The sequence below is a fragment of the Schistocerca americana genome, chromosome 1 (genome assembly GCF_021461395.2).
Source record: "Schistocerca americana isolate TAMUIC-IGC-003095 chromosome 1, iqSchAmer2.1, whole genome shotgun sequence".
In the NCBI taxonomy this organism is placed as follows: domain Eukaryota; kingdom Metazoa; phylum Arthropoda; class Insecta; order Orthoptera; family Acrididae; genus Schistocerca; species Schistocerca americana.
In genome coordinates, this window is record NC_060119.1 from 1,087,178,979 (window position 1) to 1,087,191,839 (window position 12,861).

Here is a 12,861-nt window from a genome sequence, read left to right on the forward strand (position 1 = left end):
TTAACTTAATTAGTATTGTGACTGATGTGACGAGATGATTTATGTTGGCAAAATAACATCTCAGAAATTTCCATACAGCGCGGGAAATCGCCGAATGAACGTGTCAAGGCGGCGGAGTGCGAAGACAGCGCCGCGTGGTGTGCGTTTGCGCAGGCGCCATGAATAATTGAGCATCGCGGCCCACTATCTGTGGGAGCATCTCTGGCGCCGCTGAGTCAGCCACTACGGCACTCGATAGCGCAGGACGCTCGACCGCCTCGTCTTGACGGGCGCAGCCCGCGTCTTTCGCAAATACAATTCGGAAGAGTGTAACGTGCCATTAACGTAACGAGGTTAAAAGCGCTTTCATTTTAATAAAGACGCGGCGAACTGTTTTTATCGCTAGGGAGTTTTCAATCCATCAGACTGTTTTTACACGCTACACTACATGACGTGACATACCCGCTGCGGCCTGAAAGCATGTAGCATTTAACCGTTTCTCATTAATTACATGATTTATATCGAAGAATTATGTGAACTGAAGCGCCTCGATAGATTAGGGCTCGTGTGTGCAGTTTTGTTACTTGTACGAACGCTAAGATGTAAACCCAGAAATTCGGTTTTCAAGTGAGGTCCATGGTTTGCATTTGTAATTTGAAATTCCTTTTAGCGAAAATAGATACTTATGCGAGAGAGAGTGACATGCTTTGACAATCTGTATTATTCATTGTTTACGTGAAAATGTAGATAATGTGATTGCCGTGTTGGAGAGCAGAATCTAAGTTAGAAAAAAATAAGGGGGGGGGGGGCGCATAGCAGGAGGGCGTATGGCAGTCACTCTCCAATAGACCTATTCTTAGCAATGCATCGCGACAATCGTCCAGAAAGAGTTTCTGTTTTGAGTTAATGGATGACAACAGATATTTACGATTTAGAAAAGACGCGTTGGATGTTGAACAATTGGAAATACCTATCACAAAGTACTATGGCGTCGATCTACCAAAAGTTTAATGCTCGCTGTAGAGAGAACAAGCTGACCGAAACATTACAATGAAGGCTATGTACCGTCTACTGCGCCCACTAACAGTTCAACTACACTATGCAGAACGCTTAATGGAAGTGAAATGTGAGAAGTTACGTCTCGCAACTACGATAACATCCGCAAACCGTCACCAACGAGAAAGGAAAAAGAATTAATTTCCTTCAGAGCAACTTAGGGAAGCAAATGTTCATTTACACGGTTCTCTATCCGTCTCTCTCAGTTATCATACCCCATCAGTCCAAAAAGTTTCGGGGGAAAAAAACCTACCGTTAAGATGTTGGTTTTTAATGCTTCAGGTGTTGTTCTATATGGTCCCCGTCATTTGAGTAGAACGCACAGACCCGGTGTTTCGTTGGGCGTTGTTAAAATCCTGCTTCACAGTGGCTTGAATGTCGGTTATGTCGTCAAATCATCAAACCTTCACGTGAATTTCTGCACTTTCTAATTTTTTGATAAATTCGTATAACACCAAGTCTCGTCATCCGGGATGGCTTTCTTCCAGAAACTTTTTGTCCGTGTCTTTTATTTCAGTAAGTCGCGGCAGATGTCCACGCGTCATTGGGAGTCAAGGTGTACGGTAGAAACACTGCACACACTTTTCTCTTCTTCAGTACATTCTGCAGAACGTCTTAAACACTTGATTTACAGGTTTTCCTCCATTGCGATTTGTGACACAACAACGGCGGGACACTACTTAACACAGCCTGTTCACAGCTGATGATGCGTCGAACTGTTGTTTTTAGTTGTCAGTTTAAGCTACCACCGTATTTATTGCACTGACGCCGCCTATACCTCAAGAATAAAATCAGTGTCAGAACTTCATGGACGGGCGGTGTAAGTCACTCTATTTAGTTTGCAAGTCGTCATCATAACAGGCCCGTCATTGTATCAGTAATAAAAATAGATACCAAGGAAATCCTAACAAGTCGTACTTGATCTGCTGTTTAAGATGATAACAAATTAGTAACAGAAAATAGTATTAAAAAGGGGGATCATCAATCTGTTATTAGAAATAACGCAAGAATGTTTACTAGAAAATGTTTCTTTGCAAGAAATGCACTAATACTGTTGCAAACAGACAAAATTCTACAGAGTAAAATATCAAATAATTGAAGTTATTATTAAACCACTATTTAAAAAAGGAAATACTAAGTAATTGTGATAGTGTCGAATTATCAGTCTACTTAAAGCTGGATACAAAATCTACGCCAGTATACTAACAAGAAGATAAGGTTTTATTAATGTTCACACAGCTTTATCAAAGGAAGGGAATAACATACATGGATTTTGTTAAAGCTGTTGACAGAGTGGTTAGACATGATTTATGATTAATTATGGCTGGAAAGGGTGACGCAACTACCTTCAACACATTCCAAAATCCTGTGTCGCAAAACAGGCATTGAAATGGAGGTACACGGACATATATTTTGTTGGTTCACGAGTTCGCAGCATTTTTCCATAACTTTAATAAACACAACAGATACACATAACAGAGACTTTAGTCATCACTAATATGTTCTCCTTCACTATTTACAACGGTTTGCCAACGCTCGGATAACTGTTCGATCACGTGGTGTCGAGTCGAAGAGCTCTTGAGCCATGTTAGGAGCGCATTTTCATCCGGAAGGGAAATTCCTTGAAGGCTGTTTGATAGAGAGCGTAAAAGGTGAAAATCAGAGGGCGCAAGATCAGGTGAATAAGATGGATGCGAAATGACTTCCCAACCCAAGTCCTGTATAGTGTTTTTTGTCAGTCTAGCAGCGTTATCGTGGAGAAGCATCGCTTCACGCAGTTTTCCTGATCGTTGTTCTTGGACTGCGTCTGCAAGATGTCTCAGTTGTTGACAGTACATGTCAGCAGTGATGATTGCACCTGCAATTCGTAGAAAACCACACCGTCGCCGTTCCACCAGATGCATAACATTATCTTACGCGGATGCGCGCAGATCTTTGTACTGGGAGTTGCTGCTTTATTTGGGCTCAGCGATGGTGGAATTAACTTCTGCGAAGTTTGGAAGGTAGGAGACGAGGTACTGGCGGAATTAAAGCTGGAGGGACGGGTCGCTAGTCTTGCTTGGGTAGCTCAGTTGGTAGAGCACTTGCCCGCGAAAGGCAAAGGTCCCGAGTTCGAGTCTCGGTCCGGCACACAGTTTTAATCTGCCAGGGAGCTTCATATCAGTGCACATTCCGCTGCAGAGTGAAAATTCATTCTGGAAACATCCCCTAGGCTGTGGCTAAGCCATGTCTCTTCAATACCCTTTCTTCCAGGAGTGCTAGTTCTGCAAGGTATGCAGGAGAGCTTCTGCGAAGTTTGGAAGGTAGGAGACGAGGCACTGGCGGAATTAAAGCTGTGGAGACGGGTCTAGAGTTCTGCTTGGGTAGCTCAGTTGGTAGAGCACTTGCCCGCGAAAGTCAAAGGTCCGGAGTTCTAGTCTCGATCCGGTATACAGTTTTAATCTGCCAGGAAGTTTCAAATCAGCGCACACTCCGCTGCAGAGTGAAAATTCATTTTGGACTTTCTTGTATATTGAGCAAGCAATAAAGGAAACAAAAGAAAAGTTCGGAGTAGGCATTAAAATCCATGGAGAAGAAATAAAAACTTTGAGGTTCGCCGATGACATTGTAATTCTGTCAGAGACAGCAAAGGACTTGGGAGAGGAGTTGAACGGAATGGACAGTGTCTTGAAAGGAGGATATAAGATGAACATCAACAAAAGCAAAACGAGGATAATGGAATGTAGTCGAATTAAGTCGGGTGATGCTGAGGGAATTGAGTAGGAAATGAGGCACTTAAAGTAGTAAATGAGTTTTGCTATTTGGGGAGCAAAATAACTGATGATGGTCGAAGTAGAGAGGATATAAATTGTAGACTGGCAATGGCAAGGAAAGCGTTTCTGAAGAAGAAATATTTGCTAACATCGAGTATAGATTTAAATGTCAGGAAGTCGTTTCTGAAAGTATTTGTATGGAGTGTAGCCATGTATGGAAGTGAAACGTGGACGATAAATAGTTTAGACAAGAAGAGAATAGAAGCTTTCGAAATGTGGTGCTACAGAAGAATGCTGAAGATTAGATGGGTAGATCACATAACTAATGAGGAGGTATTGAATAGAATTGGGGAGAAGAGGGGCTTGTGGCACAACTTGACTAGAAGAAGGGATCGGTTGGTAGGACATGTTCTGAGACATCGAGGGATCACCAATTTAGTATTGGAGGTCAGCGTGGAGGGTAAAAATCGTAGAGGGAGACCAAGAGATGAATACACTAACCAGATTCAGAAGGATGTGGGCTGCAGTAGGTACTGGGAGATGAAGAAGCTTGCACAGGATAGAGTAGCATGGAGAGCTGCATCAAACCAGTCTCAGGACTGGAGACCACAACAACAACAACAACAACAACAAGCCGCATTGAAAGAACGGACGATAACGGGATGAGAGAATAATGTATAATTACTATCCCACGGGAACGTAGTCGAGGAAGACCACAGAAAAGATGAAATGACACATTTTGAGATTCTTAAACAGTTGCAACACTACAGATGTTTGAACTTACATTAAAAATGAATGTTCCGTTGCTAATTGGATGGCTACTCGTTTATAAGTCGCAACTGCTGTTTGCAACTTCTGCAACAACCGGTTAGTCAGCGTGGGAAAGCTGGATCAGCTCGGTGGCGCGGCGGGGGGTCAGAGCCCCAACTGGCCTATACACGTACGGTACAAAAGCGCCGCATTCGCTCCCCTCAGGTCGGCGGAAACGGCCCTTAATGGTGACGCGTGTATTTTGGTGTCGCGTGGCCGCGGAAGGAAGGAAGCAGGAAGGAAATGCGGAAGAGGGGGAGGAAATAAAGAGCGAAAGGGGCCCGGCCAGCAACAAGGCACGGTAATTAAGTGCGGGCCCTGCGGCGGGCAGAGTGAGTGCGCGCTGCTCCTAGTTCTCCCTCCGGCCGCTTGGCGGAGCGCTGTGTCAGGGCAGCAGCGCCCGGCAATGTCCACGCTGGCTGTCGTAGCGTATGAATCACCCACCGCTTTACTCCCGGAGTTCGTTGTGCCGTCGTTTCTTTCATTTATTGTGTGAGACATGTCGGACTCTGTAACTGTCATCAGAGAGTGGCACTACGACGACGCGAAATGGTCTGTCAATATCTGCCTGTCACAGCGCGCATAGAATGTACCAATCGACGAATAGCTGTTCATGTCCCACACTTAATTTTACTAGCGGCTTTCAATAAGTAATACAACACTTCCGACCTGTTGGCTATAAAGCTTTATTTTTCAACATTATCATCGTTCAGTGCGACGGCTTAACACCACCTTCTTAGGAAAGCCTGTATGCCCGCATGGTACCATTCTACTGGTCGATGGCGGGGACATCATCTTGCTGCGTCAATAACGTCTCCATCATCCACGTAGTGCTTCCCGTGGAGTGCATCCTTCATTGGACCAAACAGATGGAAGTCGGAAGGTGCGAAATTCGGCCTGTAAGGCGGATGAGGAAGAACAGTCGAATGACTCACCGTGCTTTTACATACAATCAGGTCTCAGTAGACATTCTGTGAGCGCCAACGAATATCTACGATGCTCTAGTTTTCCACCAAAAGAAGCACGATGACAGCTCTCTGCTTGGAACGCACCTCTGTTGCAGACGCCACTTTGAAGGCTACTTACAGCGCCGCCCCCTGCCGGAAATTCATGAAACTATAGGGGCCGAAGCGGGAATATTCCACGATGTCCCGTAACAAATTCCGCATTTTTTTTTCAAGCGATATTGGCTGAGAAAAATGCGTTGTATTACTGATTGAACGCCCCACATAATAATTGCTGCTCTGTGTAAACTTTATCGTTTTCAGGTGCACATTACCCACATACTTTTTACAACGAAAGTGGATGTTGTCCCGGTGTTGACTACAATAAAGCTTAAGGTATGACCGATCACAGTAATCAGGAGTATGTCCTCTCATGCAATGTCCGTTATCTGCGTTGTATTAATGTATGAAACTTATAAGCTAGAAATTAGGATTTTTTTCGTCTCGAAGCTACATTTCCATTACTTTTATCGTGTTTTTATGGCCAATTCCTAACACATAAACGTTGTAGCCTAATGCCATAAAAACCTTTGAAATTTGCCAGCACACTCTCATATCAGCGATATCAGCGACCAAGAAAGATGGCGCAGTATTTATCCAGGAGCATCGGGGCTCAGTTCTGCTACTGGCGATTACGATTTAGCCTCTCCGTGATTTAATATTTCTATACAGGGTGTACATACAGTGCGGGAACACTTTCAATTATTTATTGCACAAGAACTAAACATTGTACAGATGTCATACATATCGCATTTTGAAGAGAATCTCTGAAAGTTTTTTTTACAAACATTCGATATGCGAACCATGAGTGACCCGGCAGACGTCAATACTGTAATCGAATTCTTGCCATACACGTCCCTGCATGGCGACTGTGGTAGTCACTTCCCGTATTCTCTGCCGGAGCTCTGCTACGTCAGGTGGTAGATGCGGTACTAACACCAGATCTTTGTTGGTGGCTTCTTACCATACTTGGTTCTAAACATACTTTGAACAGCTGTAGCACGCTCGCTCCGCACGTGTACTCGCTATGTTTGCGACTAGCGCTGACTATCGGCAAATTACCAAACTACGCTGTGGCGATATATATATATATATATATATATATATATATATATATATATATATATATATATATATAGGGTGAGTCACCTAACGTTACCGCTGGATATATTTCGTAAACCACATCAAATACTGACGAATCGATTCCACAGACCGAACGTGAGGAGAGGGGCTAGTGTAATTGGTTAATTCAAACCATAAAAAAATGCATGGAAGTATGTTTTTTAACACAAACCTAAGTTTTTTTAAATGGAACCCCGTTAGTTTTGTTAGCACATCTGAACATATAAACAAATACGTAATCGGTGCCGTTTGTTGCATTGTAATATGTTAATTACATCCGGAGATATTGTAACCTAAAGTTGACGCTTGAGTACCACTCCTCCGCTGTTCGATCGTGTGTATCGGAGAGCACCGAATTACGTAGGGATCCAAAGGGAACGGTAATGGACCTTAGGTACAGAAGAGACTGGAACAGCACATTCGTCCACATGCTAACACCTTTTTATTGGTCTTTTTCACTGACGCACATGTACATTACCATGAGGGGTGAGGTACACGTATACACGTGGTTTCCGTTTTCAATTACGGAGTGGAATAGAGTGTGTCCCGACATGTCAGGCCAATAGATGTTCAATGTGGTGGCCATCATTTGCTGCACACAATTGCAATCTCTGGCGTAATGAATGTCGTACACGCCGCAGTACATCTGGTGTAATGTCGCCGCAGGCTGCCACAATACGTTGTTTCTGGGGTTGTAGGCACATCACGGTACACATTCTCCTCTAACGTACCCCACAGAAAGAAGTCCAGAGGTGTAAGATCAGGAGAACGGGCTGGCCAATTTATGCGTCCTCCACGTCCTGTGAAACGCCCGTCGAACGTATACCTCACCTCTCATGGTAATGTACATGTGCGTCAGTGAAAAAGACCAATAAAAAGGTGTTAGCATGTGGACGTAATGTGCTGTTCCAGTCTCTTCTGTACCTAAGGTCCATCACCGTTCCCTTTGGATCCCTACGTAATTCGGTGCTCTCCGATACGCACGATCGAACAGCGGAGGAGTGGTACTCAAGCGTCAACTTTAGGTTGCAATATCTCCGGATGTAATTAACATTTTACAATGCAACAAACGGCACTGATTACGTATTTGTTTATATGTTCAGATGTGCTAACAAAACTAACGGGGTTCCATTTAAAATAACGTAGGTTTGTGTTAAAAAACATACTTCCGTGCATTTTTTTATGATTTGTATTAACCAGTTACACTAGCCCTTCTCCTCACGTTCGGTCTGTGGAATCGATTTGTCAGTATTTGATGTGGTTTACGAAATATATCCAGCGGTAATGTTAGGTGACTCACCATATATATATATATATATATATATATATATATATAAAACTTTCAGGGGTTCTCTTTAAAATGACGTATGTATGACATCTGTACAATGTTTGATTCTTGTGCAATAAATAATTGAAAGTGTTCCGGGGCTTTATGTACACCCTGTATGTGGTGTCTATCCATGCGGACATGACCGGAAGAACAGACACCACATATATAATTAAGGCGGTGACGGCCAATGGTCCCTTCAGTGCAGAAGCACATCAAGCCCGAACTCTCAGGGGAATCGGCGAGATGCTGCGAATAATGAGACTAATGAGCAGGAGCACTACGTCAGTAGTGTGCTGTGTAAGTTGAGAATTTGAGTCTGACAGAAGACGTGCTAGGGTAGTCCGTGCAGGTGTGTCTAGATGGCCTAGTGGTCAGCTTATCTGCCTTTTAAGCAGGAGCCTTGGGTTCGATTCCCGTTCTGGCACAAATTTTCAACTTGCCCCATTGCTATAAATCAGTGTCTACTGACAGCTAGTGTCTGTAATTCCTTTATATATCCATGATTTCCCTAAGGAAAGGTTTTCGTCCTTGTCATATCATTACGACGGTACGCTAAACTGTTCTTCCTTCTCTCCTTTTCAGTAAAAGGAATGATGCCTCCTTTTCAGCTTCTCTGTTACAGCATCACTAAGTTTTACTGTGCGGTACTGAATAATTAGTCGCACTAGTTTTGTTGCTTTCCCGGTCGATATTACTGGCTCTGAATTATTTGTAACCTGAAGTCTGTGCGACCTTTCGCTTGCAGTTGTTTGTGAAGTTTTAGAAGATAAAGCATACATTTATTCTCATGATCGGAACCAGTGCTGTTGACGTCTTTCCTAATCTTCGCCTCTTGATGTTTACCCTGAATTAATTTATTTCTGTGGTAGGATGCCATTCACGTCGTATTTTTAGTCACGAAGGAATGTTAGAAATTTAACCTCTCGTCGATGACGATATAATTTAGTCATTTAAGGACACGCAGGGGTTAGAGGCATAGTAAATAAGTATACATATAACCTCTCTAAGGAAGGAAAATGGTGTATGGCATCTGTCAGCAAATTGCGTAACTTTTTTTCGTTACGTTCTCGCATTGATACACTGGCGAACCCCTCATAACACTAGTGCCAGAAGAGATAATGTATTTTACAAAATACGTAGACCACGACTTGGTTTGTGTGTGTGGTACGCAAGTAATTATCTAAGAAGCATTTAATAGCACAGATTTTAGTAACTTTTTGTAGCAACTGTCAGCTACAGGTTTAAGAGCATCGTAGATAGTAGTGTCCGTACTGTGTAGAAACGTTTGGGTACTGAGAGTTACATGAACATGAGCTGGTTCGTGCCACGTTATTAGAATCTGCTGCACAGTAACACTGTGCTCTTGTCCCGGTGCTTACACGCAACATGAGGGTTATCTGTGGCCGTTTCATAGCCTTTTGCCTCCTCGCCCATCATCTGCGCCGTTCACCGCTGGCCGACCCCTTCGCAGGATCTTGCATAGTGCACTGTTCACCGTGACTTGTGATGTGTTTCAGCCTCGGCGCTCTAACCCGAAACGACTGCGGCAGGGCTGGCGTAATTTGATTGGCCAGGCGGTACCGAATCCTACTCTCTACAAGACCGAGGGTTCTGCTGCGAGCTCTCAATGCCAGGCCCCATAATCATGTGCAACAATCCGATAGTCATAGGTGTACGACACTAACGTACACAAGTATTTACTTTTGGCCCTACACTATTCAGCATTGATACATATGAGATACGATTGTTGTAAATGTAGCCATGTGTTAACTTTTAGCGTGTTAGGAGGAATTAAAGGAAAATTATGTTGCGTAGGAGAGAGCCAGGAAAAGTGGCCATTTTCCCATTTTGTGAAAATTGGTTGTTTAAAACACTTAATTTGATCCCAAGGTAATTAAACTATTCGGTATTGTACTTCAGTATTTGCAGATTATAATCACTAATTTTTATGCATTTCCTTCTATTCCTACTCACCTTAAAAATGAGATTCCGTTAGCCTGGCTACTTTTCCCAGCTTCTACTCATGTTTCAGTGAACAGCTGTAGTGGAAACAAATGAAGTATAGCAAAGCGTAACCTGATGTGAGAGCCCCATTCAGTGGTGCATGCACTGCAATAGTCGGTTTCGGCTGCCTTGCCTTTCAATTTTAGCACATTTCCTAGATACTTTTGCGAAAACTATCACCACCAACATTAATAGCCGTTATCTCACTGTTCTCGTCTTTTCAAAAATTTTCAAATGCTCTTAAAAAGTATATGGTTCTGTTTAAAAATCAGACTTACTTCAGTACCTCGGTTAATACACGATTCAAGACAGATGGGCAAGAATTTGGCATGCGGGCCGTGCTATGGCAAGATTGCTATACCGCTCAGCCTGAATGAGTGGCTGCACATTTCCCCCACGGCAACGCCAAGCCGTCTTGAACCTGACGATGGACAAAAGGGGGAAAACTACGGTCGCGCCGCATTTAAACGGCAACGCAGTCGCACTGCATCCGTCTTGATTTCATATTTCACATTTCTGAACAACATAGGTCACAAACAAAACAAATATCCAGTATTATTTAACTATTTTTGGCAGAAGACATAATTTTTATCTCATAAAAACTTGTCAGCATACTGACAGATGCAGGCAGTTCCATAGATTTTCGCACTCAAGTTGTCATGTAATCGAGACTTATTTAGTATCGTAATCGAAGAAAGTCTTCCACACACATGTGCTACTCGAAATATTTTATCACGTTTGCAACCTCATTATGGAGATATGGAGACTCTACCTGAGGTAAGCAAAAATGGAACCCTGTACAGCCCGCATCTCGTGGTCGTGCGGTAGCGTTCTCGCTTCCCACGCCCGGGTTCCCGGGTTCGATTCCCGGCGGGGTCAGGGATTTTCTCTGCCTCGTGATGGCTGGGTGTTGTGTGCTGTCCTTAGGTTAGTTAAGTTTAAGTAGTTCTAAGTTCTAGGGGACTGATGACCACAGCTGTTAAGTCCCATAGTGCTCAGAGCCATTTGAACCATTTTTTTTAACCCTGTACAGTTTTAACATAAAAGAATTTGTCTTTTAAACGGCAATTACATTGGAGATCAACCAGTTTCATTACCTTCTCCATGCCTGCAAATTTAGCACAGTCTGCTTCTTCATGTACAGAACAATAAATCCCGTCTGTCGATCGTTTTAATGTTTTTGGTCTCTCATTGTCAGTTAAATCGTTATATTCTTTTTCCATGGTGTTCTAATGTCATTCCGTAGCAAATTTAAGGTACCCGTTGATAATACGAGTATATATCGCATAACAGAAATTGTCCAGAATTTTATCTTGTCTCTCCTCTCACTTTAAAGGCTTACAACTATAGATCGGTACACTACCACTTTTTGCACAAACTGCCACTGGATCTGTGAACTTCTAATACCGCAGACAACGATTCGTGCCGACCGAAAAATGCCGCACGCCAGTGCTAAATGAAATGTCGCGTTGTACCGGATACTTCCGAGAAACGTGCTCGCGTGCCGTTTGGCACGCCGTGGGCGATCCTGATTTGAGAGTGTTAACCATACAGAAAGTCACGTGACCGACTGCGTACTATAATTTGCCGAAAGTCTAGATTAGATACCTGGAATCGTTCACGAAAGGAAATGAGATACTGTGTCTTACGCGACTCTCATTGTGTATTCTGCACCAAAGATTTATTTCAGCGCAACTGAAAACAGGTATTTTGTACTAAGGTCACGGAAGGAGAGAATGGATTTTCACAGGTTAAGAAAAACGTCAGTATAGAAAAATGTGCGAAATTAATATCTTATATTGTTTATGAAGGAGGCTGAGACGAGCGAGATAGAAATACGAACAGTGGGAAGAGGCAGTGGAATATACGACGTGTTTCTTACGCTATAGGCAGTAAGTAGCATTTCTATGTCTGCCGGCGGGCAATGCCCGGCGCTCCATCTTTTAGCTGCGATAAATCACGAAGATAATTTACACCCATAGAACGTAAACGTCACTATCTGTAATAGAGGCTGTTACTACTATTCGGCGTGCATAAACTCTCAGTACAAGATTTTCGTCGGCATGGCACTGAGCACAAGATCTTTTGCGGTGCACACTGACTATGTTACGTGTTACGATACGATATTGCAGTTCCTGTGTAATGTCGCGTCGTAATGTCGACATTATATCGTACTTCTGAACAACACAGGCACCAGGCAATTATTAGGCCTTGACCGTACGGGAATATACGCAATGGATGTAAGAGTGTAGACTCATGGTTGACTTCATTGGAAGTCTGGGTCTGGCCGTGAATAGAGCTTACGGTTGTAAGGCGACCGCTTGCGATAAGCAGGTAACCTGGGTTCGAGTTCCGGTCTGGCACAAACTTTCATTGTCGTCATACCATTATAGAGCTGATGGGTGTCCATCCTCGCAACAGAAAGCACATTTCACGTTACATATTGGCTGCTCCTGACAACTGACTGATGTTGCTGGGTCCTATTTGAAACTCTACCTGAGCACGAAAACAGCATACTTTCGTGGTTGGCACTACATTATTTTGCCACCCGTAACGAACATTCCGGGAAAAAAGCGTACGACATCTCTCGCAAGCGAATTGTTAGGGAACTCGATAAATCTGTATAGTTGTCCTGTAGGTGGGTGGTCCTAACCGACAACTCGCTCCGAAACATCTACATCTACGCTGTGAAAGCCCCAGTGAAGAGCACAGTAAGAAGTATTGGCGCTTTTTCCCGTCCCATTCGCGTATGGGGCGCGGAAAGAGTGAATGTTTCAATGCATCCATGCGCGCTGTAAGTAAT

At 43.4% G+C, this 12,861-nt stretch overlaps 1 protein-coding gene across 1 annotated transcript in view; it reads left to right on the plus strand.

Moving 5' to 3' along the window:
- Positions 1–12,861, plus strand: part of LOC124617826 (RNA-binding protein 24-B-like) — a 349,098-nt gene that overhangs the window by 195,653 nt on the left and 140,584 nt on the right. The gene's annotated exons all lie outside the window — the stretch shown is intronic.